Here is a 27,134-nt window from a genome sequence, read left to right on the forward strand (position 1 = left end):
CGAAGCCTCGATCGCGCTGTAAAAGGCAGCGCGCGGCGCATGCGCGAGAGGGGCACGGTCCCGGCATCACGGCAAGATGTCCATCACAATGTAGAGAGGAGGGGTAAGGGGCGGGCTTATCGTGCCTTGAAGCAAGGAGGCTGCTGCCCCTTTGACTTTAAGCCTGACTTAGAGAAGGCGCCAACAGACATTAAAACTGCGATTTTAACAAATATGAGGAGACAGAATGAGGAAAGGAAATCATAATTAGCAACACACTGGGGGATACTTTCAGGTACTGTGGTTGGTTTAATATGCGCTTTCCAGGCGACAGGTTCCCTTTAACATTCCCCATATGTCTACTTTATGTTGGCATCATTTTGTAATGTAATTTAATTTTTTTAGGACGCTAGAAGGTTTAGAATTTTAGAAGCAATTTTCTAAATTTTTAAGAAAATTTCCAAAGTCAACCTTTTTAAGGACCAGTTCAGTTCTGAAGTCACTTTGTGGGGCTTACATAATAGAACCAACCCATAAATTACCCCATTTTAGAAACGAAACCCCTCAAACTATTCAAAATGGTTTTAGAAATGTTGTTAACTCTTTAGGTATGCCATAGAAATTAAAGCAAAATAGAGGTGAAATTTAAAAATGTTACTTTTTTTGCAGATTTTCCATTTTAATCAATTTTTTCCTGGAACACATGAATGTTTGACAACAAAACAAACCTCAATATTTATTACCTTGATTCTGCAGTTTGCAGAAACACCCCATATGTGGTCGTATACCACTGTATGGGCACACGACAGGGCACAGAAAGAGTGCCATATGGTTTTTAGATGGCAGATTTTGCTGGAATGGTCTTTGGGCACCATGTTGCATTTGAAGAAACCCTGAGGTATCCCCACAGTGAAAACCCCCAAAAAGTGACCACATTTTGTAAACTACACCACCCAAGGAATTTTTAAGGGGTGTAGCGAGCACTTAAATCAACAGCTGTTTCATATAATTTTTAATACTTTGGTGTGAAAATGAAAAATTAATTTATTTTTTTTTTATACAAGAAAATGGTGCTTTAGGCCCAAACTTTCTTTTTCACAAAAGATAACAGGAGAATATTTCCCCACAATTTGCTACCCACTTTCTCCTGAATACAGTAACACCCCAATAGTGGTCATAAACTGTTATTTGGGAATACGCCAGGGCTCAGAAGGAAAGGAGCGGCATATGTCTTTTCTAAGGGCTCTTTCACACCTGCGTTCTTGTCTTCCGGCATAGAGTTCCGTCGTCGGGGCTCTATGCCGGAAGAATCCTGATCAGGATTATCCTAATGCATTCTGAATGGAGAGAAATCCGTTCAGGATGCATCAGGATGTCTTCAGTTCCGGAACGGAACGTTTTTTGGCCGGAGAAAATACCGCAGCATGCTGCGCTTTTTGCTCCGGCCAAAAATCCGGAACACTTGCCGCAAGGCCGGATCCGGAAATAATGCCCATTGGAAGGCATTGATCCGGATCCGGCCTTAAGCTAAACGTCGTTTCGGCGCATTGCCGGAGCCGACATTTAGCTTTTTCTGAATGGTTACCATGGCTGCCAGGACGCTAAAGTCCTGGCAGCCATGGTAAAGTGTAGTGGGGAGCGGGGGAGCAGTATACTTACCGTCCGTGCGGCTCCCCGGGCGCTCCAGAGTGACGTCAGGGCGCCCCAAGCGCATGGATCATGTGATCGCATGGATCACGTCATCCATGCACATGGGGCGCTCTGACGTCATTCTGGAGCCGCACGGACTGTAAGTATACCGCTCCCCCGCTCCTACTATGGCAGCCAGGACTTTAATAGCGTCCTGGCTGCCATAGTAACACTGAACGCATTTGGAAGACGGTTCCGTCTTCAAATGCTTTCAGTACACTTGCGTTTTTCCGGATCCGGCGGGCACCTCCGGCAACGGAAGTGCACGCCGGATCCCAACAACGCAAGTGTGAAAGAGGCCTAACATGGAATTTTCTGTCATGGTTTTTAAGAGCGATAACTTTATTTTTTGTTGAATGAGCTGCGTGAGAACTTATTTTGTGCGGGAAAAGCTGTAGTTTTTATTGGCAGCATTTTAGGGTACATTTAGCTTTCTGGGTTGCTTTTTATCTAATTTTTTGGGAGGTGAAGTCACAAAAAAAAGCTGTTTGGTATAATTTTTCTATTTTTTTTAACCGTTTACTTGACGGGGTAGATCATGATATTTTTATAGATCCGTTCATTACGGACACGATACCATATACCGTATGTCTATTTTTTTATTTTATTTTTTTATGTTTTACACAATTTAAACATTTTTAGAAAAAAAAATCATGTTTTTGTGTTTGTATTTTCTTAGAGCCATATTTTTTTTCATTTTTCTGGCTATAGTCTTTTTGCGGGACGAGGTGACGTTTTTGTTGCTACCATTTTTGGGTACATACGACTTTTTGATTGATATGTTTTTTGTGAGGTGACAAAAAAGCTGTTTTGGCATCATTTAAAAAAAAATAAAATTTTTATACCGTTCACTTGATGGGGTAGATCATGTGATATTTTTGTAGAGCCAATTGTTACGGACGCGGAGATAACAAATATGTCTCTTTTTGTACGTTTTACACAATAAGAGCATTTTTTTTTTTTAAAAAATCATGTTTTTGTGTTGCAATTTTCTTAGAGCCATATTTCTTTTTTTTCTGGCTATGGTCTTGTGTGGGGGCTCATTTTTTGTGGAATGAAGTGAAGTTTTTATTGCTATGATTTTTGGGGTACATACGAATTTTTGATTAATTAACATTTTTTTTGGGAGTTGAGCGAACTAAAAAATCTGTTTTGGCACAATGTTTATTTATTTTTTATGGTGTTCACCTGATGGGGTAGATTATATGATATTATTATAGAGCCGGTCGTTGCGGACGTGGTGATACCAAATTAGTCCATTTTATTTTTTTTCTTCTATTTTTAACATTTTATAAATAACTGATTTGGGGGAATTATTATTTTTTTAATACACTATTATTGTTTTATTTTGTATTTTACACTTTGTGTCCCCCATAAGGTCCTACAAGACCTCTGGGGGAAATTTAACATTTTTAACTATAGATTTCTCCTGTAACTGGGGCTGACATAGTAGCCCCAGTTACAGGGAAAATACACCCCCCAGAGAGGCTGTACAGCCTCAGTGCAGGGCTAATCGAGGTTAGGGATCGACCGATATTGAATTTTTAGAGCCGATACCGATAATCTGTGAACTTTCAGGCCGATAATTTATACCGATATTCTGTGCGGTTTCATTTTTGAAAAAACTAAAAATTCCTACACAAATCTGTTGAAAATGAACATGTTTATTGTTAACGTTTAGCTTTTTTTGGTAAATCTTTTTTTCACTTACACTTAATATATATATATTTTTTTTACTAACTTTTAGCCCCCTTAGGGGCTTGAACCCTTGTCCTATTCACTCCCCTGTGCTGCTGAGGGAACACGGATCCTTGTTCCCGATTAGTTATCGGCAAAATAGATGCCGATACGATTGAAAATCCTGAATATCGGCCGATAATATCGGTAAAACAGATAATCGGTCAAACCCTAATTGAGGTCTGTGGAAGACCCGACAGCCCCTGCACTCTCCAGGCCCCGGCGGTCACATGACCACCGGACCGGGACAGGAAGCAGCAGATCGCTTCCTCAGCTGTATACACAGCGCTCGGTGAGCGCTGTGTATACAGCGATCTAGAAGGCAGGGACACACAGGAATGGTCCCTGCCTTCTCTCAGACAGTAGGCCCCTCGTACAGCAGCTGCAGGATTAGCGTGCAGCTGCCATCTCTGAAAGGACGTTCAGAAACGTCCGATCAGAGATAAACCCGACCGCCCAGGATGTTTATAGTCAATGGGCGGCCAGGAAGTGGTTAAAATGATTAGGTGGATTCTACTAGGTACTGAACTGCCATAAATGTGGATGCTAACTGCTGTTGGGTATGCTGCACGGTTCAACAGGGAAAGACCACCTTTTGGTTTTTGCTGCAGAGATTTTGAAAGACTGGTATACGGCACCATGTTGGTACTGAACAGCCTCTGGGGTACCAGTACAACCACTTTCTGAGAAACGTACCTTTTTCTCTCGACGGGGCTGTGTTAAGGCTCTTTTTTGGGAAGCAGGATAAAGCAGGATAAAGAAACAGCAGCAATTCTTTTACTGCATTTTGGGGTTTTGTCATTGCAGCGTACATCGAGAGGGAAAAACTACGTTATCTTTATTCTGCTGGTCGGTAAGATTACAGAGATTTTATACAGTTTTTTTTTTTTTTTTACCTCTTTTACATAATTTTTGAATAAGAAATTTGCTGAAAGTCAGATATTTTTAATTTTTCCGGCAAGTCCTTCCCTGCATAACTGAAACGGGACGGATCTGTTTTGCAGCCCATAGACTTCTATTATGACGGAACGAATAACAGAATGCCTCTAAAGGCATTCCGTCATAGGATTGCGTTATGGTCCGTGGTAACGGAATCCATAACGCAATTCACCTTCTACCACCAAACAAAGTGTGAACGAATTTCATAAGCGGAAATTCGCTCATCTCTATTGACAACCACTAATTACTGCATTACGCAGGAAAAGTATTCAGATCCGCCTTATCCCGTGTTGCAAGCCTTATCAGTAGAGTACAATTTCATCACCAGGCAGTAGAGCGTAATTTCCACTTCCACTGCTAGCATTACTGGCACACACGATTTTGACTAACGCAGAGCAGCCTGACACAGGCAATTTATTTCTCATGATTCATGGGGAGAGAATCCGTGCAAATAATCAGTTCAAGCAAAGATTTGTTAAGTTATTTTTACGTGGAGTGACTCATTACAAATAAGAACATGCGTGACTTTCAGGATGTTGAAATGCCCCATACTATTTATACATGGCAACGAGTGTGTCACGGTTTAGGAATATAATTATTTACTCACGTGTTTTTCATACAAGCTTAGCTTTAATTGGGTAGTATATCTACTCTATAGAAGAAGACCGTGCCAGTCAAAATGGATAGAGAAGTTTTCAGGAATTTCTATATTGATGGCCTATCCTCAGTATAGGTCAATAATATGAGATCGGCAGGGATCCGACTCCCGACACCTCCAGCGAAACAGCTGTTTGAGGAAGCAGTGACCCTCACCAGTGGGCGCCACGGCCTCCTCCCAACTTACCAAGCACCGCGCCCTGCACTGCATAGCAGCTGTGCTTGTCTCATTCAAGTGAGCTATGTGACGTAATATGGCCTAGGAAGAGGCCTAAGTGCTAAAGGTGCACCGTGGCCTCTGATTTCATATTGGTGACCTATCCTGAGAACAGGACTCCAATATAAAAATCCTGGAAAACCCCTTTAAAGGGAGTCTTTCCCCAAATATGACCATTACAGACCACTCAGATCAGGTTCTCCATTACTTTCCCCAGATTACTACGGTACCCTTCATATTGCAGTCCATCGCCGATTTGCTCCAAAAAACACTTTTAATTTATACCATATGGTAATTAGCTTCTGAAGGTGCCCAGGGGCGGCATTCATGCGGCCGGTGCCCAGGCCCCTCTGCGCTTTGCTTACCAAACCCCTCCTCTTTCACCCCTCTGGCCCGCCTTTGTTTAATCCGATTACCTCCTCCTCTCTGTCTGAAATTCAGCACCCTCGCCGCTCCAAACATTCCTGGCGCGTGCGCACTGCATTGCCCATTATGGGCAGAGGAAAAGTGACTTTCAATGCGCATGCGCCAGCCTGTGCAACCTGATCCAGCCAGCGGAGGCACGGGATTTCAGACGGAGAGGAGGAGGTAATCGGATTAAACAAGGGCGGTCCAGAGGGGTAAAAGAGGAGGGTTTTGTAAGCAAATCGCAGAGGGGCCTGGGCACCGGCCGCATGAACGCCGCCCCTGGGCAACTTCAGAAGCTAATTAGTAATTACCATATGGTATAAAAGTGTTTTTTGGAGCAAATCGGCGATGGACTGCAATATGATAAGTACCATAGTAATTTGGGGAATGTAATGGAGAACCTGATCTGAGTGGTCTGTAATAGTCATATTTGGTGAAAGACTCCCTTTAAATGTCTGAAATTAGTCTCTTAGGCTACTTTCACACTGGTGCTTTGGCTTTCCATTTGTGAGATCCGTTCAGGGCTCTCATAAGCGGTCCAAAACGGATCAGTTTAGCCCTAATGCATTCTGAGCGGATCCTTTTCCATTCAGAATGCATCAGTTTGCCTCTGTTCCGTCTCCATTCCACTTTGGAGGCGAACACCAAAACCTGCTTGCAGCGTTTTGGTGTCCGTCTGACGAAACTGACCCAAACGGATCTGTCCTGACACACAATGTAAGTCAATGGGGACGGATCCGTTTTCTCTGGGGACGGATCCGTTTTGCCCTAATGGACGGATCAGTTTTGCCCTAATGGATTCTGAATGGAAAAGGATCCGCTCAGAATGCATCAGTTTGGTTCCGTTCCGTCTCCATTCTGCTCTGGAGGCGGACACCAAAATGCTACTTGCAGCGTTTTGCTGTCCACTTGACGAAACTTAGCCAAAAGGATCTGTCCTGACACACAATGTAAGTCATTGGGGACGGATCAGTTTTCTCTGACAATAGAAAACGGATCTGTCACCCATTGACTTTCAACGGTGTTCAAGACGGATCAGTCATGGCTATGAAAGACATAATACAACCGGATCCATTCATGACGGATGCATGCGTTTGTATTATTGTAATGTAAGGGTTTTTGCAGATCCATGACAGATCCGCAAAAAATGCTAAAGTAGCATTAGGACTGTTTCACACAATGTGCCTCTGCATGGCCTTTTTTCCACAGAATCATAGTGACATAAAGCTGTCAGTATGATTCTGTAGAAATAAGGTCATGATAATGCAAGTCTAGAGCGGAGGATCACACACACACACACACACGGAGCGTGATTCCCGCAATGGACTCGCTCGTGTGAAACAGCCCTTAGGCATGTGAAGCACAACACTGAATCGAATGATTGTCAATGGTGTTGCAATGTGACATGCGAGATGCTGAAATATGGCAGCCGCAAAAAATCCAGACCTGATGGATTTTGTGTTGAAGGAAGCAAGTCACCAATGACTTTTACTCCACTGACTTTAATGTAAGTCATGTGTGACACACGACTTGTTTGCGAGTTGACAGAACCATTAGGCTAAATGCACACGATCAGGATTGAGTGCAGATTTTCCGCATGGATTTGCGTGCGGAACATCCACACCGTAGGTCATGTACACTGTATTCTATGAGAATTTGATATTCTCAATGCACACTATGCAGATTTTTTCCATGCGGATTTTGAAATCCGCAGCACATGTAAATTCATTTTATTTTTCCTGACCGGATTTTCTTCATTTTCTTGACCGCACAGATTTGCCTGCGAACACCTGTGGATTTCCGTTCGGATTCTCCGCACATGAATCCTGACCGTGTGCATGAACCCTTACAGTTCAATAGTCGCGAGACAGCAAGTTGCAGCCAAGTTGTGCGACACAAGTCGCTGTGTTGCCCCATCTAAAGGGTCTTTTAGCATAACCCGAGATTTAGGGTAATGAGGTTGTCATCATTACCCCTCTGTACGGGAATGAACGATCGCTACTACATTTGTTTGTCCCTATACAGTTTCATTGTTTGTGGGCAGCACGTCTATTTTTCCGCAGGCCGATGTGCTGCCGACAAGCAACCATTTTAGGTGCCGCATAAAAGATGTGATCACCTGATGAACGTTGGGTAATCAGTAGCGGTGAATTATTGAGAACAAGCGTTATTGCGAAGACACATCCCTGACAGGTGTCCCAACCCTCGCCCAAGGGCCCTAAGACAAATGTAGTGAAGCTACAAGAAGAGATTTGTGTTCGAGATCTCCATGAATGAGACAGCTGCAAGCCAACCAAACAGAAGAGACATGTGCAATCACATATACTCTATCAAGTCGTCCGAAATTCTGTGTTATATTTACCACCTATTTAATAACGCGCCTACATGTCTAATGATCAGACGACTCATATGTACATACTAGAATTAGAAAATTATGAAATCATGCACACTCACGTGTTAAAAATAAATTCCAAAACCTACACTTTTTAAGGAAGTGGCTTTCAAGAGTCTATACACTGCGTGCAGAATTATTAGGCAAATGAGTATTTTGACCACATCATCCTCTTTATGCATGTTGTCTTACTCCAAGCTGTATAGGCTCGAAAGCCTACTACCAATTAAGCATATTAGGTGATGTGCATCTCTGTAATGAGAAGGGGTGTGGTCTAATGACATCAACACCCTATATCAGGTGTGCATAATTATTAGGCAACTTCCTTTCCTTTGGCAAAATGGGTCAAAAGAAGGACTTGACAGGCTCAGAAAAGTCAAAAATAGTGAGATATCTTGCAGAGGGATGCAGCACTCTTAAAATTGCAAAGCTTCTGAAGCGTGATCATCGAACAATCAATCGTTTCATTCAAAATAGTCAACAGGGTCGCAAGAAGCGTGTGGAAAAACCAAGGCGCAAAATAACTGCCCATGAACTGAGAAAAGTCAAGCGTGCAGCTGCCAAGATGCCACTTGCCACCAGTTTGGCCATATTTCAGAGCTGCAACATCACTGGAGTGCCCAAAAGCACAAGGTGTGCAATACTCAGAGACATGGCCAAGGTAAGAAAGGCTGAAAGACGACCACCACTGAACAAGACACACAAGCTGAAACGTCAAGACTGGGCCAAGAAATATCTCAAGACTGATTTTTCTAAGGTTTTATGGACTGATGAAATGAGAGTGAGTCTTGATGGGCCAGATGGATGGGCCCGTGGCTGGATTGGTAAAGGGCAGAGAGCTCCAGTCCGACTCAGACGCCAGCAAGGTGGAGGTGGAGTACTGGTTTGGGCTGGTATCATCAAAGATGAGCTTGTGGGGCCTTTTCGGGTTGAGGATGGAGTCAAGCTCAACTCCCAGTCCTACTGCCAGTTTCTGGAAGACACCTTCTTCAAGCAGTGGTACAGGAAGAAGTCTGCATCCTTCAAGAAAAACATGATTTTCATGCAGGACAATGCTCCATCACACGCGTCCAAGTACTCCACAGCGTGGCTGGCAAGAAAGGGTATAAAAGAAGAAAATCTAATGACATGGCCTCCTTGTTCACCTGATCTGAACCCCATTGAGAACCTGTGGTCCATCATCAAATGTGAGATTTACAAGGAGGGAAAACAGTACACCTCTCTGAACAGTGTCTGGGAGGCTGTGGTTGCTGCTGCACGCAATGTTGATGGTGAACAGATCAAAACACTGACAGAATGCATGGATGGCAGGCTTTTAAGTGTCCTTGCAAAGAAAGGTGGATATATTGGTCACTGATTTGTTTTTGATTTGTTTTTGAATGTCAGAAATGTATATTTGTGAATGTTGAGATGTTATATTGGTTTCACTGGTAAAAATAAATAATTGAAATGGGTATATATTTGTTTTTTGTTAAGTTGCCTAATAATTATGCACAGTAATAGTCACCTGCACACACAGATATCCCCCTAAAATAGCTAAAACTAAAAACAGACTAAAAACTACTTCCAAAAATATTCAGCTTTGATATTAATGAGTTTTTTGGGTTCATTGAGAACATGGTTGTTCAATAATAAAATGAATCCTCAAAAATACAACTTGCCTAATAATTCTGCACTCCCTGTATATTAGAAACCTTCCATAACCCCCCCCCCCCCCATTTTAAAAACTGCACCCCTGAAAGTATTCAAAACGGCATTTAGGAAGTTTAGGTGAAATGTAAGAATTTAAAGAGGACCTTTCACCGATTCTTACCCTATGAACTAACTATACAGATATGTAGAGCGGCGCCCGGGGATCTCACTGCACTTACTATTATCCCCGGGCGTCGCTCCGTTCTCCCGTTCTGCCCTCCGGTATCTCCGCTCACTAAGTTATAGTAGGCGGAGATACCAGTCCGTAAGTTATGGTAGGCGGAGTCTGCCCTAGCGCTGGCCAATCGCAGCGCAGAGCTCACAGCCTGGGAGGTTATTTTCTCCCAGGCTGTGAGCTCTGCAATGCGATTGGCCAGCGCTAGGGCAGACTCCGCCTACCATAACTTAGGGAACGGAGATACCGGAGGGCATAGCAGGAGAACGGAGCGGCGCCCGGGGATAATAGTAAGTGCAGTGAGATCCCCGGGCGCCGCTCCACATGTCTGTATACTTAGTTCATAGGGTAAGAATCGGTGAAAGGTCCTCTTTAATTTGTTTGGCAGATTTTTTTGCAGATTAACCTGGCCCAGCAGTTTTTACAAATAACCCCTTTGTGGTCCCAGTGGGCTACTTAAATAGAGGTCACCGAATGTGCACCTTGCGGATTTTAGGACCTCCATTTTTACAGTGTTTTTATAGGCAACATTTCGGGTTTGTAAAAGCCTTGAGGTGTCCAAACAAAAGAACACTCAGAAGACCTCATTTTGGAAACTACACCCCTTAAGGAATTCATCTAGGTGTATCATGAGCATTCTGACCCAAAAGGAGTTTCATTGAATTTATTAGAATTGGGCTCTGATAAGAATATGTAGTCTTGGCTCAGATGTTTTATTTTAATAAGAGTTAGGCCGTTGCCATTTTTGCGATGCGCAAAACACGAATACTGACTGTGTGTGTTCCACATTTTACAGAACGGAACGTCCGGCCCTCTATAGAACTATCCTATCCTTGGCCGTAAAACGGACAAGAATAGGATATGTTCTATTATTATGGGGGGTAGTGGAATGGACATATGGATGCGCACAGCACACAGGTGTGCTGTCCACATCTTTTGCTGCCCCACTGAAATGCAAAAATAAAAATACGCTCATGTGCATGAGCCCTTAATGGGAGAATAACCACCACACAAATTGTTACGCAATTTCTCTCAAGTACGGTAATATCCCATGTGTGGTCATAAGCTGCTGTTTGGGGACACGGGAGGTTCAGAAGGGAAGGAGTGCTGTCAGGCTTTGGATCATGAATTTTTCTGTGTGAGGGATGAGCTGTACTATTATTGGTAACATTATGGCTTTTTGATCACTTTTGAATACCTTTTTTGGGGAGCTGAGCTGACCAAAACCTGCATGGACGATAACTAATATGATCAATTTATAGATCTGGATGTTACAGATGGGGTGATACCAGTAAGCAATGATTTCTCTGTGGCGCTGCTCCGGTACAAGAAACAGCAGCACTGACTTGCCTGGATACAGCACGTGACCACTGCAACCAAATCACTGTCCTCGTCAGTCTACAGCGGAGGACAGTGGTTGGCTGCAGTATTGACATGCTGAATCCAGGCACGTCACTGTGCATATCACCAGTTAGGCTCCATTCACACGTCCGCAAAATGGGTCCGCATCCTCTCCGCAATTTGCGGGTCCGCAACACACCACGGACGTGTGAATGTAGCCTTACTGTGATATGCACAGTGACGTGCCTAGATTTGGCATGCCACCACTGCAGCCAATGACTGTCCTCAGCTGTACTCTGCGGTGACATACCACACCGGGCACGGCCTCGATCCTGTTTGAAAACAAACAGCAGCAGGAGAACTGGACCAGAGCGGCAGAATGGCACTTGTGAGCATTTTTTTTTTTTTTCCAAGACACTGTAGAGATTGTTCAATGTTTTAAATTACCTTGGACAATCCCTTTAAGGCTACTTTCACACTAGCGGCAAGACGGATCCGACAGGCTGTTCACCCTATTGGATCCGTCCTGCCGCTATTTCGCCGTGCCGCCGCTCCGTCCCTATTAACTATAATGGGGACGGGGCGGAGCTCCGGCACAGCAAGGCAGTGCACGGCGAGAGGCCGCCGGACTAAAAGTACTGCATGTCCGACTTTTTAGTCTGGCGGCCTCTCACCACTGTGCTGCGCCCCGTCCCCATTATAGTCAATGGGGACGGAGCGGCAGTCCGGCGAAATAGCGGCAGGACGGATCTGACAGGGTGAACAGCCTGTAGGATCCGTCCTGCCTCTAGTGTGAAAGTAGCCTAACTAAAGTTCAGCTACATACAAGAAGTAACAATGTTACAGCAGAAAATAAAAGGTCTATATTTACAGAAGATTTTTTTTGATTCCGAGTGCAAATCAGGTCTCCAGTTTTATGTAAGTAAGGCTACTTTCACACTCGTGTTTGGTGCGGATCTGTCATGAATCTGCACAGACGGATCCGTTCAGATAATACAACCGTCTGCATCCATTCAGAACGGATCCGTTTGTATTATCTTTAACATAGCCCAGACGGATCCGTCTTGAACACCATTGAAAGTCAATAGAGGACGGATCCGTTTTCTATTGTGCCAGATTGTGTCAGAAAACGGATCCGTCCCCATTGACTTACATTGTGTGTCAGGACAATGGCTCCGTTTCGTCAGACGGACACCGAAACGCTGCTGGCAGGTTTTGGTGTAGGCCTCCAGAGCAGAATGGAGACTGATCGGAGGCAAACTGATGCATTCTGAGCGGATCCTTTTCCATTCAGAATGCATTAGGGCAAAACTGATCCGTTTTGGACCGCTTGTGAGAGCCCTGAACGGATCTCACAAACAGAAAGCCAAAACGCCAGTGTGAAAGTAACCCTAAGAACATTTCGAAAGGATCCCATTGACCTTCATAGGGTTCTGTTGGGGTTCCGGTATTTTGTCAGCAAAAACAACACTTCGGACTCTGCTAAGGTGTTGGCTGTGTTCCCCAATTTCCCACAAATTATTGCCGACATGTAGCAGGGGCTAAACGGAGATAATTACTAAAGGGAGGCATGGTCGCCTTGAAAAGGGTTTTCCAAGATTCTGATGGTCATCAACATCAGATTAGTGGGAATCAGACACTGGGACCCCAGTCGATCAGCTGTTTAGAGCCTCTTCAGCCCAGTCCTGAGCCACAATACCGAGCACGGTCGCTACCCAATAGACAGCACTGTGCCTGGTACGCTGTGAGGAGGCTAATCAGCTGGGGTCCTGGGTGTCGGACCCCTGCCGATCTGATATTGATGACCTATCCTAAGGAAATATCGAAATCTTTGCAAACCCCTTTAGAGGACTTCTAAAAGCAAGTACAATTTAAACTTTGAAGATTTTAATTAAAGAGAATGTGTCATCAGAAAAGTCCTACTGTTTAATTCAAGTTTATAGGTTACACTTATTATTTAAGATTTTTTAATGATTCATTTTAATGGTCTGTCTCTAGCTATATTAAAACAAAACTGCAGTCTAATAGGCTGACAGTCCCTGGTCTGTAAAAATTGCTCCTCAGCAGTCATTTCTTTATCATCACAGGCAGCATTACAACGAAAGATAAGTGAATAGATAAAACAGGATCCAATATTTACAATAGGCAATGCTCACAGCTTATCTACTCCCCTCCCTGCACAAGTCAGTGCATGTCTAGAAAACTCTCCCATAGAAGCCAATGAATATCTTTGTGTCCATTAAGGTTTTGAACGTGTTGTTCTGGTAACATGAAGATACATAAATGAATGAAGTGCTCATAATGAGAGAAGGTTTTTAAGCTGCTAGTAGCTAGAATGTCTCTGTTCTGACGGGGGAAGCAGAATCACTTCCATTTATAACCTTTAGGCCACAGTAAATAGATTTGGTGGAGTGGAATCAAGTAAAGAAAAGCATGAATGATCTTGTGGCTTTGGTTAAACCCTACTGTACCACTAAGTGGCTTAATGTGATCTATTGGCTTCTGGATATTGAGAAATCTCTCATTTACATCAGATAATGCTAAATGGTAGGTCTGCATCTAGCTCGGTCATTTTGGGAGTAGTTTTTTTAAAGCTTAGTGTTTGCCAATGTATGTATTTATTTTATTTATAGTTCCTTTAAAGGGAACCTGTCATCGACTTTCTGCTGACCGTACTGAGGGCAGTATAACGTAGTGACAGAAATGCTGATGTCAGCGGTGTGTCAGTCATGAGCTAAAAGTCAGTGGTTGCTGAGAACCAGCATCATAATCATTGCAGCCCAGGCCTTGAAAAGAGTCAAATCTACCTGAGAAGAGTCCTGGTTATTCCTAATCTCCTGCTCTCCCGCTCATCTGCTGATGATTGGCAATACGCTACCAGAGAAGAGTCCTGGTTATTCCTAATCTTCTGCTCTCCCCGCCCATCTGCTGATGATTGGCAGTTCTCTACCTGAGAAGAGTCCTGGTTATACATAATCTCCTGCTCTCCTCCCATCTGCTGATGATTGGCAGTTCTCTACCTGAGAAGAGTCCTGGTTATTCCTAATCTCCTGCTCTCCTCCCATCTGCTGCTGATTGGCAGTACTCTACCAGAGAAGAGTCCTGGTTATTCCTAATCTCCTGCTCTCCTCCCATCTGCTGATGATTGGCAGTACTCTACCAGAGAAGAGTCCTGGTTATTATAATCTCCTGCTCTCCCCCCATCTGCTGATGATTGGCAGTTCTCTACCTGAGAAGAGTCCTGGTTATTATAATCTCCTGCTCTCCCCCCATCTGCTGATGATTGGCAGTTCTCTACCTGAGAAGAGTCCTGGTTATTCCTAATCTCCTGCTCTCCCCCCATCTGCTGATGACTGGCAGTTCTCTACCTGAGAAGAGTCCCGGTTATACATAATCTCGTGCTCTCTCCCGCCCATCTGCTGATGACTGGCAGTTCTCTACCTGAGAAGAGTCCTGGTTATTCCTAATCTCCTGCTCTCCCCCCATCTGCTGATGATTGGCAGTTCTCTACCTGAGAAGAGTCCTGGTTATACATAATCTCCTGCTCTCCTCGTCCATCTGCTGATGATTGGCAGTTCTCTACCTGAGAAGAGTCCTGGTTATTCCTAATCTCCTGCCCATCTGCTGATGATTGGCAGTTCTCTACCCGAGAAGAGTCCTGGTTATCCATAATCTCCTGCTCTCCCGCCCATCTGCTGATGATTGGAAGTTCTCTACCTGAGAAGAGTCCTGGTTATTCCTAATCTTCTGCTCTCCCCGCCCATCTGCTGATGATTGGCAGTTCTCTACCTGAGAAGAGTCCTGGTTATTCCTAATCTCCTGCTCTCCCCCCATCTGCTGATGATTGGCAGTTCTCTACCCGAGAAGAGTCCTGGTTATCCATAATCTCCTGCTCTCCCGCCCATCTGCTGATGATTGGCAGTTCTCTCCTAGGGAGAAAACTAGGTAGAAGACTGTCAGTCATCAGCAGGTGGGCAGGAGAGCAGGAATTCATGAATAACCAGGACTCTTCTCAGGTGGCCGTGACTCTTTTCCAGGCCTAGTCTGCAATGATTGTGATGTTGGATTCTCGGCAACCACTTACTTTTAACTTATAAATGACAGACCGCTGAAATCAACTCACCTGTCTCTACTTTATGCTGCTGTTAGTATGGGCTGCATAAAGTTGATGACAGGTTCCCTATAAAGGGGTTGTCTCACTTCAGTAAGTGGCATTTAGGGTCCATTCACACGTCCGTTTTTTCTTTCCTGATCTGTTCCGTTTTTTGCTGAACAGATCTGGACCAGATCTGGACCCATTCATTTTCAATGGGTCCTGAAAAAAATCAGACATTGAGCTGTCCGTTTTTTTTCCAGGACCCATTGAAAATGAATGGGTCCAGATCTGGTCCAGATCTGTTCAGCAAAAAACGGAACAGATCAGGAAAGAAAAAACGGACGTGTGAATGGACCCTTATCATGTAGAGGAAGTTAATACAAGGCACTTACTAAAGTATTGTGATTGTCCATATTACTTCCTTTTCTGGCTGGATTCATTTTTCCATCACATTATACACTGCTCGTTTCCATGGTTATGACCACCCTGCAATCCATCAGTGGTGGTCGTGCTTGCTCCCAATAACTGACTGAAATAACTGACTAAATAACTGAAGTGGGAACTCAGCCTCAGGGCTCATGCACACGAACGTATTTTCTTTCCGTGTTCGTTCCGTTTTTTTTGCGGACCCCATGCGGAACCATTCACTTCAATTGATCCGCAAAAAAACAACAAAAAGACGGAAGTTACTCCGTGTGCATTCCGTTTCTGTATGTCAGTTCCGCAAATAAATAGAACATCTCCTATTATTGTCTGCATTACGGACAAGGATAGGACTGTTCTATTAGGGGCCAGCTGTTCCGTTCCGCAAAATACGGAATGCACACAGATGCCATCTGTATTTTTTGCTGATCCGTTTTTTGCAAACGCCAAAAATACATATGGCCGTGTGCATGAGCCCTTACACAGACTTGAAAAGTACTAAGCAACAATAAGTGAGATTTAAAGGGAACCTGTCACCTCAAAAATGCATCTACATCCCCCAAACGGCCACGATTCCCCAAGTCTCGCGCATGCGCGGGGCGCTCTGTAATAATGAGCTATTCAATCTCCTGCTGCCGCTGGTGGCGCAATGCACATGCGCGAGACTTGGAGAATCGCGGCCGCACTGCAGGCTGTCACTCAGGCAAGAGGGGACGGTTAGGGGGCGTGGTTACCTTGACTTCAAGCTGGCCGGCACTATAGCGCTGATGGAGAATAAAACTGTGTTTTTTGAACTTATGCAGCATCGGACAACAGGAAGAAACATATGAATATTAACAGGATGCGGGCTACTACAGGGTACTGCTGGCGGGTGTAGATGCATTTTTGAGGTGACAGATTCCCTTTAAAGAAAAAGCTGCGCAATGCTAAAAGCACCAAAAACCCGATATTATCTGTGGATGTAGTAAGTATAATAAAGTTAAATATTCTTTATTGTCTCATCATGGGCAATGGGGGCATATTGCTAGGATATGCCCCCATTGTCTTATAGGTGTGGGACCTATAGCTGGGACCTGCACCTATATAGAGAACGGAGCCCCGAAAGTGAAGGAGGGCGCACTGCGCATACGCAGCTGCCCTCCATTCATTTTCTATGGGGCCAGCAAAAATAGCCGAGCGCTGGCTCGGCTATTTCCGTTGGCCCCATAGAAATGAATGTGAGTGGTGGCCGGTCATGTGCGGTACGCTCCCATTCACTTCTATGGGGAGTCGGCTTGGTGGTGGCCGGACCGGAGTCCTCCAGCCACCACCTTGCGGGGCTCCGCACCTATAAGACAATGGGGGCATATCCTAGTAATATGCCCCTATTGTCTATGATAAGACAACCCCTTTAAGTTTCATCTTCATAGCATCCATATGGTGGAAACAAAAAAGCGGAAACTCTTGATAAGAGCAGAAGGAACGGTGAAGAGATATGTTACAGGAGGGCCAGGTTCACACTACACAGGTGCCACGCTGCTTACTGCTCAGGTAGGTGTCTCCACAAGCCGATGACCAGCCAGCAGTCAGCATTATGAAATCATTCAGCCTCACAAATGCTCAGCTTCTAATAAATGACACGTGTAGTGTATCGTCTGCAGAAAGCCAAACATCTTTTAGTGTTCTACTCATAATTAAAGGAACCATCTCCTTGCCACCATCACAACAAACATCTAGAACATTTTTGTCACCATGCCTGACAGGTCCGTTTTAGTAACTACTTGCATTCCCCACTATGTTACAATGCTGGGTGAGCGCTGTCTGACACTGGCAGCACTGACTCTGCAGGGACACATCCCCAACAGGTAACACCCAGGTGGACCTTTATTGCAGACTGCTGACAAGTCCTTCAGAACTTTAACTGGGCAATATAGAGTGCTAAGAATAGATGAAAGATCGAGAAATATCGGGAGTGGTGACAGCTCCTCTTTAATGGATAACTCTCATGTCACTATGAAAATCGCCGTATTACGTGGCGGTCTTAACCTCTATCCCGCTGGCATCAGATCGGCCACACCAGCAAGGGTTTTAGTAGCGGTTTCTTCATTTTCGATATAATACCAGCGGATCCGTTCTGAACGGATACGTCTTGCTGTGGTTTAGAAATCCCATGCCGGATCTGAACACTGGACAGCAAAAGCACAGAGGTGAATGTAGCCTAAAAGTATCATGCTGTTAGTTTGGGTCGTGAGACCTGTTAAAGCCAGATGTTACAGCCGTCTGCCTGAGGACTAGACTCACAACCATATAATGGATCCGGGTGGTACACAAGTAATACAGAGGGCCCCCAACAAGGCAGGAGATGGCTTTGTTCTCACAGACTGCCTGGTGGGTTGTTTTTCATTGAAGACTTTGGAAGTGATTCAGCTGTCCCTAGGATACAGCCATAGTAACTGAATACACTTGAGAGCTGTACGTTACCCCGGTGGACTACACTGACCAGCAGCTCTTTGTTCACACTACGATTGTATCAACAAATGAGAACAGATGGAAGTGGCAGTTCACCAGGGACAGGCCAGCAATCCTGCTCCTCATCTGTACATGGGGATGGCGGTATTACTGCTCTGTACAACTGTATGGGCCTAGGTAAGCCTCCAGCTCCCTGGGCCTGCTTCACTAGACAATGTGCGGAGCTGTGAAAAAGTATCTGTCCTTTCCTTATTTTATTTTGCATATTTGTCAAAGTTGAATATTTCAGATATTTAGACAACAATAACCCAAGTAAATGAGGATTTCACTAATTGAAGGAAATGCTGTTCAGCCCTACCTGGCCTCTGTATTCTCGATCAGGGGTAGGCAACCTCTGGCGCTCCAGCTGTTGTGAAACTACAACTCCCAGCTAGCACACTTCCTCTGCTCTTCTCAGAACTCCCATCCGCAATACACGGATCCGCAATACACGGGTGCCGTTCCGTGGGCATTCCGCATCACGGATGCGGACCCATTCGCTTAAATGGGTCCGCAAATCCGGAGATGCGGAATGGTGCGGAACGGAACCCTACGGAAGCACTACGGAGTGCTTCCATGGGGTTTCGTCCCGTACTTCCGTTCCGCAAAAAGATAGAACATGTCCTATCTTTTTATGATCCGCTGCGGCTGCCCCACGGACTGTGCTCGTGCATTGCGGGCCGCAGCACGACCACGGGGCGCACACGACCGTGTGAAAGAGGCCTTATTGTGAGCCAAAAAACAGCAGTGAAGCCTACTCGGCCTTAAGCCTCATTCACACAGTCAGTGTTTTGGTCAGTGATTTCCATCAGTGTTTGTGAGCCCAAACCAGGTGCGGCTCTAAGCACAGAACAGGTGCAGATCTTCCCCTTATACCTTATGTCTGTAGAGGCTCCAATCCTGGTTTTGGCTCAGAGTCACTGATGGAAATCACTGACAGAACACTGAGGTGTGAATGAGGCTTTAGGGTCCATTCACACGTCCGCAATTTCGTTCCGCAAAAATGCGGACCCATTCATTTCTATGGGGCAGCACGATGTGCTGCCCGAATCCGGAATTGCGGATCCGCATTTCCGGGTCCGCAATTCCAATCCCTAAAAATATAGAACATGTCCTATTCTTGTCCGCAAATAGGCATTTTCTATTAAGTGTCGGCGATGTGCGGTCCGCAAAATGCGAAACGCACATCGCCGATGTCCGTGTTTTGCGGATCCACAGATCCACAAAACACACACGGACGTGTGAATTGACCCTTAGGCTGCTTCCACATCAGCGTTTGCCTTTCTGTTCTTCTGTTCCGTTATAGGAGTAGAACGGAAAGGACAGATTTGGCTGAATGGAGCCTACAGACCCCACAGACTATATTTTGTGCACACCGGGTCCATAGGTTCCGTTCGGCTCCGTTATGTGCCGAATCCCATCCTTTCCGTTCTTCTTTCAGCTTTCTGTACTGAACAGTCAGAGGAACAGAAAAATAAAGAAAAAAACGTATCTATTATTTTGAACATCAGTTCTAATCAGTTTGTATCAGTTCCGTCAGAGATCAGTTGCATGCAGGACTTTTTCTCCCGTCAAAAATAACTGATCTCTGAAGGAAGTGACACCAACTGATCATAACTAATGTTCAGACAAAGGGATCCATTATTTTATTTTATTTTTTCTGTTCTTCTGACAGATCAGAAGAACAGAAACCTGAACGGTGATCTGAACTCAGCCTCAGGGCTCATGTCTTTGTGCATTCCATGTCCATATGTCCTATTATTGTCCGCATTATGGACCAGGAAAGGACTGTTCTATTTAGGGGCCAGCCATTCCATTATGCAAAATGCAGAACGCACACAAGCGGTATCCGTGTTTTGCTGATCCGCAATTTGCGGACCGCAAAACAACTACAATGGTCGTGTGCATGAGCCCTTACCCAAATGTAATTGACAATGGAGGTTGAATTTCACTAGTTACAGCCAGGCCTTTAGAATCACTTAAATAGAACCTGCCTGATAATGTGAAGAAGATAGAAGGTCTGAAAAAGCAGCACCAGATACCACGTTCAGGATCAGATACAGATGTAAAACCCAATCACTGAGAGCTACCAGTCTGGAAAGGGTTACCCATTGCTAAGGCTCTGGGACTCCAGCAAATCAGTGAGATCCAGCAATAGAGAAAACTGGGGACAGGAGCGGCCAGCCTACGAAAAGTGTCACCAACGATGAGTCAACGACAGAAGAACCTAGGTCCACAGACCTTACTTGTCTCATGGACGGCAATATACAGAATTCTACCAGAAAACAGACACTGGGAAATATGGCATCCATGGGAGAGTTGCAAGGCGCAAACCACGGCTGACCAAAAAGAAAACATGGGTTTGACCTGCAGTTGTCAAAAATATCTAGATAATCCCCAATATTTTAGGCATAATATTCTGTGTAACAATGAGTCAAAGGTGGAACTTTTTTGAGATATTGTTCCCTTTCCATATGGCAGAAAACTAGCACCCATTCCACCAATTACCAATACATTGAGCGAGTGCCTACAGGACTAGTTTATTCTTATTTTACAGAGATTCCACCTTATGTAAGAAAGTTTACCTCCATGTTGGATTTGAAGGGGTTAGCCTATGTCAAGCATTGGTGGCATATCGCTAGGATATGCCACCAATCTATGGAGACCGCAAAGTGAAGGAGAGCGGACCACGCTCCATTCGTTTTTATGGGTCTGCAGAAAATAGCCAAGCACTGGCTCAGCTATTTATGTTTCCCCCATAGAAGTGAATAGAGCGGTGGCCGTGCATGCACGGTGTGCTTCCCATTCATTACTATGGGACTTTGGAAAAGAGCTGAGCGCACCGCTTGGCTATTTTCGGCACTCCCATAGGAATGAATGGAGGCTGGTCCGCTCTCCTTCACTTTGCAGGCTCCATTCTAGAGATAGGTTTGCAGCAGAGGTGGGATCCGCACCTATCTGACCTTGGTGGCATATCCTAGCGATATGCCATCAATGCTGGAAATAGGCCATGCATGCCCTTTAAATCTTTTTAAAAAGTTATCCAGTGTAGAAGTGTGACATTAATCTACATAAAAAGGCAATGTATAGCAACGGTTAAGAAGCCGAGTGCTGATGGCCAGACAGACCTTTCAGTCGAGATCGTTTTCTGCCCTGCCTCAGCATGGCAATGTAACTAAAAAGACTCCTTCTGTAGTGGTAGTAAGAAAGGAATACCGTATATTGTCAGCTGCCAGAGGGGGAAGGAGACTAACTGACCAGAGCTTGTCCCTAGCAACACAGAATATGAACAAAAGCAAAGAAATGATGAAACATGTATTTGCTATGCTAGACAAACTTGGCTATTAACATCCTTCTAGGACCTTTGGTATGAGAATGACTCATGGGAGAACCTCTTTAAAAACGTCCATAGGTCTGACACATTTGATCTTTTCCTCCAGGGCACCACGTTCCATTAGGTTTCTTTCACACAAGCGAGTTAACTGTCCGGACGTGATGAGTGTTGTGAACGCATAACAATCGACTGAATCCTCATCCATTCATTTCAATGGGTCTGTGCCAATGAGCAGCGTTCTGTCACGCATCATCTCTGAGTTCAGGAAAAATCACAGCGTCTTCTATATTGTTTTTCACGCAGCTCTGGCTCTGTAGAAGTGAATGTGTGTGAAAAAACGGAAGCGATCCGACGCAATGTATTTTTTCACTGATGGTGGCTAGGAGATGTAGATGGTTATTTTTTTAGTTTTTCCGGATACAGTCCTGATGGAAAAAATGCAAACACTGAACGCAACTGTTGAAAACAAAAAACGGAATGAGCTTTTTCCTGAACAGATCCTGACACCGTCCCTATCGCTCGTGTGAAAGACGCTTCAGGGGAAGTTCTCAAGCATCCCTAGTCTCCGGTCATAAAACCTGGTCATTGATACCACAATACACCCCAAGGGCCTGGAACCAGACTACAGGTTGTCACAAATTCCCACGGTTCTGTATTTTGTTCCACCGACCCACAGCTAAATATGGCAATTGGGACAATAGTTTAAGCAAGGGATGCCCAACCTGCGGCCCTCCAGTAATTAGGGCATGCTGGGAGTGATAGTATTGCAATAGCTGGTTTAAGCAATTCTCTATTAGATTCTGGTAAGGGTACTACATGACTAACTTCCCATTTGGACATGCCAAGGCCCCAGTCTGTGGATTAGTCAATAAAAAGCATGACAAAAAACGAACAAAGTATAAAAACATTTAAAACCAGCACCACTTGGTTCTCCTAAAAAGCATGCCACTAGGCACCAGGATGACAAAAAGGAATGGCATTATTCCCTGTAGATTATCAGATGATTACAGGGCACACCGATATTATCTCTATGGCTATGCTGATGTATTCCTCTCCATGGCCGGTCTCACTAGCAGGGGCGGACTGGGAACTTAAAGTGTAGTACAAGTGGCCCCATGTTGTAGGTGAGTTTGACAGAAGACGGGACAACATAAGTAGGCGATGCCAGCAATACCACAGTGCAGCACAAAATACTGCCCCAGCAGAACTAGATACCACAGTGCAGCACAAAATACTGCCCCAGCAGAACTAGATACCACAGTGCAGCACAAAATACTGCCCCAGCAGAACTAGATACCACAGTGCAGCACAAAATACTGCCCCAGCAGAACTAGATACCACAGTGCAGCACAAAATACTGCCCCAGCAGAACTAGATACCACAGTGCAGCACAAAATACTGCCCCAGCAGAACTAGATACCACAGTGCAGCACAAAATACTGCCCCAGCAGCACCAAATACCACAGTGCAGCACAAAATACTGCCCCAGCAGACCTAGATACCACAGTGCAGCACAAAATACTGCCCCAGCAGAACTAGATACCACAGTGCAGCACAAAATACTGCCCCAGCAGAACTAGATACCACAGTGCAGCACAAAATACTGCCCCAGCAGAACTAGATACCACAGTGCAGCACAAAATACTGCCCCAGCAGCACCAAATACCACAGTGCAGCACAAAATACTGCCCCAGCAGACCTAGATACCACAGTGCAGCACAAAATACTGCCCCAGCAGAACTAGATACCACAGTGCAGCACAAAATACTGCCCCAGCAGAACTAGATACCACAGTGCAGCACAAAATACTGCCCCAGCAGAACTAGATACCACAGTGCAGCACAAAATACTGCCCCAGCAGCACCAAATACCACAGTGCAGCACAAAATACTGCCCCAGCAGCACCAAATACCACAGTGCAGCACAAAATACTGCCCCAGCAGAACCAGATACCACAGTGCAGCACAAAATACTGCCCCAGCAGAACTAGATACCACAGTGCAGCACAAAATACTGCCCCAGCAGCACCAAATACCACAGTGCAGCACAAAATACTGCCCCAGCAGCACCAAATACCACAGTGCAGCACAAAATACTGCCCCAGCAGAACTAGATACCACAGTGCAGCACAAAATACTGCCCCAGCAGAACTAGATACCACAGTGCAGCACAAAATACTGCCCCAGCAGCACCAAATACCACAGTGCAGCACAAAATACTGCCCCAGCAGCACCAAATACCACAGTGCAGCACAAAATACTGCCCCAGCAGAACCAGATACCACAATGCAGCACAAAATACTGCCCCAGCAGCACCAAATACCACAGTGCAGCACAAAATACTGCCCCAGCAGCACCAAATACCACAGTGCAGCACAAAATACTGCCCCAGCAGAACCAGATACCACAGTGCAGCACAAAATACTGCCCCAGCAGAACTAGATACCACAGTGCAGCACAAAATACTGCCCCAGCAGCACCAAATACCACAGTGCAGCACAAAATACTGCCCCAGCAGCACCAAATACCACAGTGCAGCACAAAATACTGCCCCAGCAGAACTAGATACCACAGTGCAGCACAAAATACTGCCCCAGCAGAACTAGATACCACAGTGCAGCACAAAATACTGCCCCAGCAGCACCAAATACCACAGTGCAGCACAAAATACTGCCCCAGCAGCACCAAATACCACAGTGCAGCACAAAATACTGCCCCAGCAGAACCAGATACCACAATGCAGCACAAAATACTGCCCCAGCAGCACCAAATACCACAGTGCAGCACAAAATACTGCCCCAGCAGCACCAAATACCACAGTGCAGCATAATATACTGGCTATCAGCATATTGAGGATGGCAACTGTTTCTTGTTGCACAAAAGTCGCGCAACAATTTTTATAATAGTAGTCAATGGTGTCGCACTGCGACATGCTGCAACTGCGACACAACCGTTGCAAACAATCCATCCAGAATGGATTCTTTTTGCGACTGTCGTGTCGCAACATGTCAGTGTGACACCATTCACTACCATTACAAAATATGTTCGTGCGACACATGCTGCAGTGTAGTTGTACCCTATATGCCGCGCGACACATGCTGCAGTGTAGTTGTACCCTATATGCCGCGCGACACATGCTGCAGTGTAGTTGTACCCTATATGCCGCGCGACACATGCTGCAGTGTAGTTGTACCCTATATGCCGCGCGATACATGTTGCAGTGTAGTTGTACCCTATATGCCGCATGACACATGTTGCAGTGTAGTTGTACCCTATATGCCGCGCAACACATGTTGCAGTGTAGTTGTACCCTATATGCCGCGCGACACATGTTGCAGTGTGGTTGTACCCTATATGCCGCACGACACGTTGCAGTGTAGTTGTACCCTATATGCCGCGCGACACATGTTGCAGTGTAGTTGTACCCTATATGCCGCGCGACACATGTTGCAGTGTAGTTGTACCCTATATGCCGCGCGACACATGTTGCAGTGTAGTTGTACCCTATATGCCGCGCGACACATGTTGCAGTGTAGTTGTACCCTATATGCCGCGCGACACATGTTGCAGTGTAGCCCTAGCCTAAGTACCTGATGCTCCTAGCATTAATTAATACTGAGAGCATCAGATCGTTATGTACCTGGCCGGCGGCCTCTGCTCACTAGTATAAAACACGGACTCCCATGTACAATTTCGCCAAACTGTGGCCATTACCAGTAGCTCATTACACACGGTCAGTGACAGGAGAACAGTCTGGCAGCATTACTGCAATAAAGCTTGATGGAAGTAGCTTTTACTACAAAGCCCCAATCCTCCATTGTAGGCCAAATGCAGCCTTGGCGAGCTTCCAAACCATGACCATTGTGCTCAAAGAGAGCATGTACACAGCCTGCCCATACAGGGTTATGTTTAAAGCACGCGGCCTATTAGAAAGTATTTATCCTGTGGAAGACAACAAGTGGAGCTGAATGAGGCTGCCAATTAGCTGAGCCGGTCCTCAGCAGACGGCAGGGAACAGCATCGCTGCTGCTCAGGTCCCGTAACTGAAGGGACATTGGGAAACTGAAAGCGTGCTTGTATACAGCACTTCTTACTACAATGTGCAACCGGGAAGAGGGCTACCCGGCAATCGCCGTTAAAGGGACCCAAATCTGCAATCTAAATGTATTATAAAATACTGTCCCTGTGCAGAGATAACTTACACTGGTGTCAGGGGGAGTGCCCCTCGGGCGAATTTCACATGAGCGAGGTTTCCATCCAGATGTGATGCCTGTAGTGAGCAGATCACATCTGGACTGAATCCTGACCCATTCATTTCATATTTGGATACCAAATATGTACAGCTTTATGTGTTTTTTACTACTTTTGCAGAATAATAGTACGTCTCCATGTGTCGCTGCATTCCAAGAGCCAGAACTCGTTTTTCCATAGTTGTAGCTGTATTAGGCTTGGTTTTTGCAGGGCAAGATGTAATTTTCATTGGTACCATTTATTTATTTATTTATTTTGGGGACGTACTATTATTCTTTTCAGTTCCTGCTGCTCGAGCCAAGATGATTGGCGCAGACGGAAGGGACAAAACAAGACACAGCGCTCCGGACTGAAGAAAGTCCTATGCATTGACATACACATAAGACTTATTCAGAGAGTGATATTGCCTGTAGCCAAAGTCACCGTGTAGTCCCATTTCTCTAAGATGGGAATGATCAGGACATCCACCACACTAATGAGCTCAGGCGGTTGCCTAGCAACAGGAAGAGGCAACCACCCTGCCTCTGCATATGCTCCTGTGTAACAGAATCGGGCACAGGTAGCACTTTGCATGTTATCGTGGCTAGATTTGTCACACTCCATTTATAAGGGGCACACAACCTGCTCAATCTAAGCCAATGCCAGGCACCCTCAGCCACAAATATCACCCGCATCAGTGCCCCATTTCTTGTGAACTTGTCGCAGATCGGACGGAAATGCTCTGAATTTTCAGAAAGAATATCCGCAGAAGGATCTTCTGCATGTTCACCTGCACACTCTGCGAAAACCACGGCGTAACACAGTACCAGCATGGTGGATGACATCTGCCAAACTATGTGCCTTATTTGGAAATTAATTCTGCCATTCCACACCTTATGTACGGTGGGTTTCCCCATAGACCTCAATGGCGGTGTTAAACAGAAAATCCACAGCAACGAAAAAAGCATAAAAACTGTACAAAAAGCGCATCAAAACTGCAATAAGTAGTGAGGATCTATATGCCAGTTTTATGTTTTCTCGTGATCGGTGTGGGTCCCAGCAGTAGGACCCCACTAATCTGATAGTTATAACTATCACCTAACGGAATACCCCTTCAAGGGCCTCATTGTCATGTCCATCAAGCAGATCCGCTGCGTGATCCAGCACAAATGCTCTTGGCCAGATAAAAAGCCGTTGCATGCAATGTTTTTTTTCTGGCCGAAACCCGGAAAGTGCCCGGATCACCGCCGGACCTCATTACAGTGGATCAGGCGGTGGACAAGAGCTGTTCTGCTTGAGAGAGATGTGACCGAGGCCTTACATGGGGCGGAGATTGCGC

The 27,134-nt window shown here is 45.3% G+C and overlaps 1 protein-coding gene and 1 long non-coding RNA gene across 2 annotated transcripts in view; one reads left to right on the plus strand and one right to left on the minus strand.

Annotated features, from left to right (window-relative positions):
• The window catches only part of DGKQ (diacylglycerol kinase theta), a 144,238-nt gene that overhangs the window by 111,401 nt on the left and 5,703 nt on the right, over nucleotides 1–27,134 (minus strand). The gene's annotated exons all lie outside the window — the stretch shown is intronic.
• Nucleotides 5,657–26,872, plus strand: LOC120989340. The gene is made up of 3 exons (XR_005776253.1): nucleotides 5,657–5,828; nucleotides 19,016–19,020; nucleotides 26,862–26,872. It is a non-coding gene; the product is annotated as an uncharacterized LOC120989340 (long non-coding RNA).

This window comes from Bufo bufo, chromosome 2 (genome assembly GCF_905171765.1).
Source record: "Bufo bufo chromosome 2, aBufBuf1.1, whole genome shotgun sequence".
In the NCBI taxonomy this organism is placed as follows: domain Eukaryota; kingdom Metazoa; phylum Chordata; class Amphibia; order Anura; family Bufonidae; genus Bufo; species Bufo bufo.